Raw genomic sequence first — 9,731 nt, 5'->3', positions numbered from 1 at the left:
AGATAAAAAACAAAACAAAAAGCAAAAAATTACATTATATTCAAACACATGATGTTCATTTAAACAATTATCAAAATAGGGTTACTTACCGTTTGCCGACCACCAGAGGCATCACCTTGACGACCCTGGGATGTCCTGGGAGTCACTCTAGTGCGGGCACCGGATTCTGAAGACTGTGGGAAAAAAAAAAAAAATGTTTGGATGGATGCAGTTATGGTGTGCACTGTGATGAATGTTTGTGTTGGGTGTAGCATTATGTATCTGTGTATATGCTAAACTTACAATCTGCGCACCCCCTCCGTGTGTCTCTCCGCCCTGCACGTCTCCTCCTGGAAGCTCCTCTGAATCAGCTTCCTGTTAAAACATAATAGGATAGTGTTTTTAACCACAAAAAAATTATTTTAAATAAAAAATAAACAAAATTTTTTTTACCTCAGCTCGCTGATGATGTGAGGGGGAGCTTTCAGGAGAAGACATTACGGCTTGGGGCAGCTGTGTTGCTTCCTGAACTGATCTGCAAGTATAAACACACTTGTTAAGCTACTATACAAAGTATCATAATAAGCTTTCAGGCTTTTATACTTACAGGGAAAATGTTTGGCTGGCAGTATCTGCTTCGGCCTGGCTGGCAGTCTCTGTTGCGGTCTGGCTGGGCCTCTCTGCTGCAGCCTGGCTGGCAGTCTCTGTTGCGGTCTGGCTGGGCCTCTCTGCTGCAGCCTGGCTGGCTCTCTCTGCTGCTACCCTGCTGGTAGTGCTTGAAGTGATCTGCAAGTATAAAGAGACTTGTTAAGCTACTATACAAAGGATCATAATAAGCTTTCAGGTCTTTATACTTACAGGGAAACTAATGGTTGCCTGTACGCCGCGGTGTGGCTGTTCCTCTCTGCTGCGGTCAGGGTTGTTTCTGCTGCGGTCTGACCGGTCATGTCTGCTGCGTTGATCCCTGCTGCGGTCTGAATCTCTGCTACGGTTGGGCTGGCCGTGTCTGCCGGTATGGTGGCGCTTCATTGTGTGAACTGAAAGAAAATGATATGAAAGTTTAAAAAAAAAAAAAAAAAAAAAAAAAAAACATTTTGTATGTGTAATTCCCTGAAACTAATTATACGCAATTTTAAGTGTTTGCATGTCTACATTCCCTTATCTCAGAGTGTAACCAGTGATTGAAGGTGTCTAATATTTTGTGTAAACCTACTTTCTTTGTGTTTTGTAACTGAGTGTAACCAGTAATTGAAGGTGTGTAATTGCTGTGTATACCAGTTTGCATTCCCTGAAACTCTCACCGAGAGTGTAACCAGTGATTAAAGGTCTCACCGTGTAACCAGTGATTGAAGGCGTGTAGTGTGTAATTGCTGTGTATACCAGTGTTTGCATTCCCTGAAACTCTCAACAGAGTATGTAACCAGTGATTGAAGGTGTTTAATTTCTGTGTATACCCACTGTGTTTGCATGGTTTTGAATTCCCTGAAACTCAGTTGTGTATACCCATTTTTTCATGGTATGTTGCAATCTCACTTTTAACCACACTTGTATACCAGAACACTTCAATTACCTTTATGGTAACTTAATTTTACCTTTTTTAAAATGATACAAAGTAGATTTTTTCAAAACAATTTATTTTTTTTTTTATTATTTTTTTTTTTCCAAAAAATAGGAGCTACTCTGCTCTTTATTTTAAATACCACAATACATGAAAAATAAAAAAACGCAAACACGCATAACACACAGCCAGGCTACACACTCCAGGTGTCTTGCAGGTGGAAGATTTGCAGCGGAGTTTGAAATTCTATCAGTCAGGCTGGTGTTTGATGTCTGGTTCGGTTTCTTCAGTGTGGCTGTTGCCAGATGTCTGGGCACAAACCACATACAATACCATTTAGGCCGGTTTCACATTTGCACTTTATAGCGCAGCGATGGCCTGCACACGTCCGCCACAAATCCCCACCTACTACTGCACATGAATGCTTGCGATCTGCGCACCCTATCTTTATCATAGGGTGCACAGATGGTGCGCTGGCAGGATTTTACAGTGTGCTGCGCACTTTTGAAGGTGTGCCGTGCGCGCCAAAATGCAACATGCTGCGTTTGGCGCGCAAGGGCACACCTTCAAAAGTGCGCAGCACATGGTAAAATCCTGCCAGCGCACCATCTACGCACCCTATGATAAAGATAGGGTGCGCAGATCGCAAGCATTCATGTGCGCTAGTAGGCGGGGATTTGTGGCGGACGTGTGCAGGCCATCGCTGCGCTATAAAGTGCAAATGTGAAACCGGCCTAAATGGTATTGTATGTGGTGTTATTGGGCACAGACATCTACATTAAAACACCAGCCTGACTGATAGTCAGGCTGGTGTTTGATGTAGATGTCTGGGCCCAATAACACCACATACAATACCATTTAGGCCGGTTTCACATTTGCACTTTATAGCGCAGCTATTTCCTGCACACGTCCGCCACTAATCCCCACCTACTAGCGCACATGAACGCTTGCAATCTGCGCACCCCATACTAAAGATAGGGTGTGCAGATCGCAAGCGTCCATGTGTGCTAGTAGGCGGTGATGACCAGATGGGACGGGGATTAGTGGTGGACGTGTGCAGGTTATCCCTGCGCTATAAAGTGCAAATATGAAACCAGCCTTTACACCACACAATCACAGCAAGAAATACAATATTAAAGTTGTATGAAAATAACATGCAGTACACATGCAACAGAAAAAAAAAAAAAATGCAACACACACACACACACACACGCTCCAGGGGTCTTGCAGGTGGTAGACTTGCAGCTGTGCAGACAGGTTTTATAGCTCTAGTTGAATCTTCTGTCAGGCAGGCTGGAGTCTGATATCTTGCTTGGAGTATTCAATGTTGCTGGTGCCGGATTGTCTGGGCCCAATTACACCACATACAATACACCACTCAATCGCAGCAATCACAGCATAAAAAATACAATATAATTACAGTTGTATGAAAATAAAAAGCAGTACACATGCAACAGAAAAAAAAAAAAAAATGGAAAAAAAAAAAAAATGCACACACAGGCCACACACATACACACACACGCTCCAGGGGTCTTGCAGATGGTAGACTTGCAGCTGGGCAGACAGGTTTTATAGCTCTAGTTGAATCTTCTGTCAGGCAGGCTGGAGTCTGATATCTTGCTTGGAGTATTCAATGTTGCTGGTGCCGGATTGTCTGGGCCCAATTACACCACATACAATACACCACTCAATCGCAGCAATCACAGCATAAAAAATACAATATAATTACAGTTGTATGAAAATAAAAAGCAGTACACATGCAACAGAAAAAAAAAAAAAAAATGCACACACAGGCCACACACATACACACACACGCTCCAGGGGTCTTGCAGGTGGTAGACTTGCAGATGGGCAGACAGGTTTTATAGCTCTAGTTGAATCTTCTGTCAGGCAGGCTGGAGTCGGATATCTTGCTTGGAGTATTCAGTGTTGCTGGTGCCGGATTGTCTGGGCCCAATTACACCACATACCATACACCACTCAATCGCAGCAATCACAGCATAAAAAATACAATATAATTACAGTTGTATGAAAATAAAATGCAGTACACAAGCAACAGAAAAAAAAAATATAAAAAAAAAAAAAAACAGACATGCAACACTCGCAGACCACACACACACACACACACACACACACACACACACACACACACACACACACACACGCTACACACTTGCAGGCCATACACAGAAATGTCATAGGTATACTCACACTTGGTAAAGCTGGTACTGGCAGGCCTCTTGATAGCTGTGGCTGCAGGCTTGGTGGGTGTCTGGCAGGCTGGGTGGTCTGGCAGGCTTGGTGGCTGTCTTGCAGGCTTGGTGGCTGTCTTGCAGGCTTGGTGGCTGTCTTGCAGGCTTGGTGGTGGTCTGGCTGGCTTGCTGTCTGGCTGCTACTGCATGTCTGGGCCCAATTAGCCCATCTTATATAGTTTTGGGACTGTCTGGAAAAGTATCTTTTTTTCTGGGCATGCGCAGTGCGATTTTGCGGATCCTGCCGGCGGATTCCGCAAAATGGCGGATCCCGGCGGATCCGCCGCCCATAGGGCCCCATTCTACCGCATGGCTGATGACGGCGGATCCGCCGTCATCCGCCATTTTGACGGCGAAAAAAAACGTTACATTCTCCGTCCCCCTCAGACAGAATCCGCAAAGAATTTTGCGGATCCGCCGAATATCGGACGCAACGGACGACCATCCGTCAAAATCCGCCACTAATGTATCCCAATGGGGAAATTGGCGGATCCGCAACAAGAAAAAGCGGATCCGCCAATTTCAAATTTTGGCGGATTGTGACTGATGGCAAAAAACTGAAGTGTGAAAGAGGCCTACCACGCTCCATTTGAATGATTTGTAGTACAATGGCTGCTTTAGGGGTCAGTCATGAAGAAGCGTTTTAATGGAATGTGAAAGCCCTGAGAAAAGCTAGCAATTTTTGGCGAAATGCACATCAGGAACGAATGTCCTGATATATAGAGTACAGGGATAGCACAAATGAGGGACATTTTGTTTACTACATCGCAACATGTGCACGTCGATAGAGGGCATTTCTAATTGAAGCAGAGTGACTTTATACTTACTCATCTAAGCTGTGTCTGACAGAGCGCTGATCTCTTAACCCACCCACAGTGACCGCAGTGCATCCACCTGACATACTCAGAGCTTTCATGTGCATACTGCTACTGTAGCCCTACATATCAGCGAGCGCTACAGGAAGTAAAGAACAGCTATGATTCGCAACTGTGCTTTACTGAACTTGCACACAAAGCATGGGTAATCAGACTAATAGTGCCTGTCTTACAGTAGCATGTAAAAGGTTGGGCACTAAAAACTGTGGAAAAGGTTATTTCAGCTCACCCAGAGGACTTCTGTTGTGAACACTTGGGACCTGACTTTTGAGTTTGGGCTCCCTCTGGTGGTTCCTTCGGGTAATGGAACTGGTCGGGTTGACAGAAGTCAATCACCTGAAGAGGATGATTGGAGGTCAGGTGTTACAGACTAGGAAGATTTAAGTCAGCAAGCTTCCCTCAGTTGATGCTGGTGATTTGGTTTTCTTCCTGTGCATTTTGAAGTCTGCTTGCCCCCTGCTTGGTCCTGCATCGTTCAGATAAGTTATTTGTTTGCTGGAATCTTTTTGCATTTTATCCAGTTTTTGCCTTTCTCTGCATTCTGCTTTGCTGTGTGGGTTCAACATTGTTCCCTGCTGGGACCAGTGCTGGACCCCGTTCATATGCCACAGCTTATGTCAGTCTGGTCAGTATTGCTAGTCCCCTGTTATATCAGTATCTTTTGTTTTGCTTCCAGTTCACACCAGAATTCTGATCTAGTGGGGGAGAGGTTGTGTGGCCTCAGTATTTTTGCATATCAGACGTGTTGGATTTTTCTTAGGGTTTTTTTGCTTGATTGCAGACAGTATCTTTCCTGTCCTATTCTATCTAGACAGTTTGGACCCCATCATTTGCTTACTCTATTTTCTGCCTGTGTTTGTGCCTCATCTTGTCTCACCGGCAATATATGTTTGTGGGCACAGCCAAAGAGTTAACTAAGCCTAAAGCAAGAAAGGGGAATGATAAAGTGCCCCAGAGTAGAACCCCAAAGGAATAGATAGCCCCCAAACATATATTGCATTCCAGCAAACAAATAACTTATCTGAACTATGCAGGACCAAGCAGGGGTCAAGCAGACTTCAAAATGCACAGGAAGAAAACCAAATCACCAGCAACAACTGAGGGAAGCTTGCTGACTTAAATCTTCCCAGTCTGTAACACCTGACCTCCAATCATCCACTTCAGGTGATTGACTTCTGTCAACCCGACCAGTTCCATTACCCGCAGCAACCACCAGAGGGAGCCCAAACTCAGAAGTCAGGTCCCAAGTGTTCACAACAGACTTCATGAGTTCCATGAAAGAGGGGCACAGGATCTAATCTCTGCCAGACATGGGGACAAAGTGCTTGAATACAAGCAAGGATCAAGCAGGTAAAATGATGAATCTATATTCAAATCACAATAAAAATTGTTGACATTATTGTGACAAACCCATTAAAAGAGGTTGGAGTATGAAAGAAACATACAGTCATATGTAAAAGTTTGGGCACCCCTATTAATGTTAACCTTTTTTCTTTATAACAATTTTGGTTTTTGCAACAGGTATTTCAGTTTCATATGTCTAATAACTGATGGACTCAGTTATATTTCTGGATTCAAATGAGGTTTATTGTACTAACAGAAAATGTGCAATCTGCAGTTAAACAAAATTTGACCGGTGCAAAAGTATGGGCACCCTTATCATTTTCTTGATTTGAACACTCCTAACTACTTTTTACTGACTTCTTGAAGCACTAAATTGGTTTTGTAACCTCATTGAGCTTTGAACTTCATAGCCAGGTGTATCAAATCATGAGAAAAGGTATTTAAAGTGGCCACTTGCAAGTAGTTCTCCTATTTGATTCTCCTATGAAGAGTGGCATCATGGGCTCCTCAAAACAACTCTCAAATGATCTGAAAACAAAGATTATTCAACATAGCTTTTCAGGGGAAGGATACAAAAAGTTGTCTCAGAGATTTAACCAGTTAGTTTCCACTGTGAGGAACATAGTAAGGAAATGGAAGAACACAGGTACAGTTCTTGTTAAGCCCAGAAGTGGCAGGCCAAGAAAAATATCAGAAAGGCAGAGAAGAAGAATGGTGAGAACAGTCAAGGACAATCCACAGACCACCTCCAAAGACCTGCAGCATCATCTTGCTGCAGATGGTGTCACTGTGCATCGGTCAACAATACAGCGCATGCATAACGCCTTTTTGTATGACCAAACAACTCAATCTTTGTTTCATCAGTTCACAGGACCTTCTTCCAAAATGTAACTGGCTTGTCCAAATGTGCTTTTGCATACCTCAGGCGACTCTGTTTGTGGCGTGCTTGCAGAAACGGCTTCTTTCGCATCACTCTCCCATACAGCTTCTCCTTGTGCAAAGTGCGCTGTATTGTTGACCGATGCACAGTGACACCATCTGCAGCAAGATGATGCTGCAGGTCTTTGGAGGTGGTCTGTGGATTGTCCTTGACTGTTCTCACCATTCTTCTTCTCTGCCTTTCTGATATTTTTCTTGGCCTGCCACTTCTGGGCTTCACAAGAACTGTACCTGTGTTCTTCCATTTCCTTACTATATTCCTCACAGTGGAAACTGACAGGTTAAATCTCTGAGACAACTTTTTGTATCCTTCCCCTGAAAAGCTATGTTGAATAATCTTTGTTTTCAGATCATTTGAGAGTTGTTTTGAGGAGCCCATGATGCCACTCTTCATAGGAGAATCAAATAGGAGAACTACTTGCAAGTGGCCACTTTAAATACATTTTCTCATGATTTGATACACCTGGCTATGAAGTTCAAAGCTCAATGAGGTTACAAAACCAATTTAGTGCTTCAGAAAGTCAGTAAAAAGTAGTTAGGAGTGTTCAAATCAAGAAAATGATAAGGGTGCCCATACTTTTGCACCGGTCAAATTTTGTTTAAATGCAGATTGCACATTTTCTGTTAGTACAATAAACCTCATTTGAATCCAGAAATATAACTGAGTCCATCAGTTATTAGATATATGAAACTGAAATACCTGTTGCAAAAACCAAAATTGTTATAAAGAATAGGGGTACCCAAACTTTTACATATGACTGTATTAATGGAATGCATCTCGAACACAATGCGTGTTCTTAAACTCGGTCTGATGATAGTAGGGGATGGAAGGAAGGGGATATTTTAAAGTTTCCATATGGTTAGCACAATGAGTACTAATTAGAACACAACAATGATATGAAAAGTAAAACCAAGCATATACAGTAAAAGAAAAATAAAATACAATAAAATATATAAGATAATTTAGAGAATAACATATTACATTTAAGTAAAAGGGTGGTAGTAAATTATAATATATGCATATCAGGTTACATCAGTAGTGCAGCATGATTTCCCATTTCAGACTGAGTTCTACAGGGTCCCGCGTATTGAGTAAAGAGATCCAAAACGCCTCTCTGTTCCGTAGCGTTTTTTTTTTACTGTCACCACCACATGTGTGTTTTGGGACATGTTCAGTCGCATGAACAAAAAAAAATCTGTGGTTTGTCGATTAAGAAATTGAATGAAATGATTGGAAATATTGGAAACATTGCAATTTGTGGGTTGTTCTATCATATAGATGTTCTCTTATGTTCTTTTCTAATTTTATTGTTGTAGAACTGACATACTTTAGATTACAAAAGCTTTTTTATATATGTTTTTGAACCATCTGAACATAAAAGCGTTTGATTTTTTCTGAATGCATGCATATTTTACATGGAAAATGTCCACATTTAAAAAAAACACTCAAAGATAACCAGTGATAGGGATGAGAGTTTTGATAAAGACAGTATAAACTTGGTGATAAAATTCCCTATGGTTGGTGTGCATCTAGACTTGAGCTAATTTTTCAAGATTCAGTTCTGATTACGATACATGGTGAATATTGTATTTACGTTATTCACCAAACATAGCCAAACATCAATGGAGTCAATGGGAGTAGAAATTACTCAATATGTTTGGAATCAATAGTCAAACATAAATTCAGCACGAATAGGGTACCAATATGGCACGAATATGGCAAATTCAGATTCAGCGACCGATTCTGAACATATTTGCTCAACTCTAGTCGAGGCACAATATTGATACTATCACCTAGGATTGAATCCAGGACATTATCATTGCGCAAAATGTGCAGGTTTTGGTTGGTAATATCAGAAATGTATTTAAAATGTGTACTGTAGATGAGAACTAAGGTGGGTTTATGAGAGGGGCTTTGATTATTTGGTTTGGACTTCATGAGATCCTCTCTAGGTTTAGTTTTCACTAAATCTGGTGCAAGTTTTAAAGCCCATTTTAGGTAACATCTTTTATGTAGACGTTCAATAGAATGTAATTCATTTTCATAGCTGGTATGATCATGGCAATTTCATTTTGCTCTTATTGCTTCACCTGCGGGAATAGATTAAATAGTGTGGGGAGGATAGAAACTATATGAGTAAAATAGTATTCCCAATTGATTGTTTTCTATATGTAGACCTAGAAAATAGCATATCTGATTTTCCTATAAAGTAATTAACAGAGGTGTTGAAGCCAAAGTATGAGGCATTTCTAATTCTAAGTCATTGATGAATATGTTGAACAAAGCAGGGCCCAGGACAGAACTCTGTGGTACCCCACTTCAGACATTCTTCCAACTGGATGTGCAGCCATTTATGACCATTCTTTAGGTTGGATTACTAAGCCAGTTATGAATCCACCTAACAGATGCCTTTTCCATTCCATACTAAGTCATTTTTTCAATAAGAATGGCATGAGATACTTTGTCAAATGCTTTGCTGAAGTCAAGATATACTATATCTACATCATTTCCCTGATAATAATAATAATAATAATAATAATCTTTATTTATATAGCGCCAACATATTCCGCAGCGCTTTACAGTTTAACAGTTTCAAAACACAAGTCATAAGTAACAACGCTAACAATACAATAATTAAAGCAAAATAAGACGAAATAAGACGACCCTGCTCGTGAGAGCGTACAATCTACAATGAGGTGAGGGAGATACAGAGTACAGGTGTGTATTTACAATGGTGTATTTACAATGAAGGTCCAGCCATCTTGCAGGAGTGAAGGATGGAT

The 9,731-nt window shown here is 41.4% G+C and overlaps 1 long non-coding RNA gene across 1 annotated transcript; it reads right to left on the bottom strand.

Moving 5' to 3' along the window:
• Positions 1-298: 298 nt before the first annotated feature.
• Positions 299-4,359, bottom strand: LOC141101009 (uncharacterized). The gene is made up of 3 exons (XR_012234845.1): positions 3,749-4,359; positions 587-1,016; positions 299-514 (listed from the first exon to the last, which is right to left on the bottom strand). It is a non-coding gene; the product is annotated as an uncharacterized lncRNA (long non-coding RNA).
• Between the last annotated feature and the right edge of the window lie 5,372 nt (positions 4,360-9,731).

The sequence above is a fragment of the Dendrobates tinctorius genome, unplaced genomic scaffold, assembly GCF_039654945.1.
Source record: "Dendrobates tinctorius isolate UK_male_01 unplaced genomic scaffold, ASM3965494v1 ptg000011l, whole genome shotgun sequence".
Classification (NCBI taxonomy): Eukaryota; Metazoa; Chordata; class Amphibia; order Anura; family Dendrobatidae; genus Dendrobates; species Dendrobates tinctorius.
Note: the sequence above shows the minus strand (reverse complement) of the source record. Positions and strands in the feature narration are given on the sequence as shown.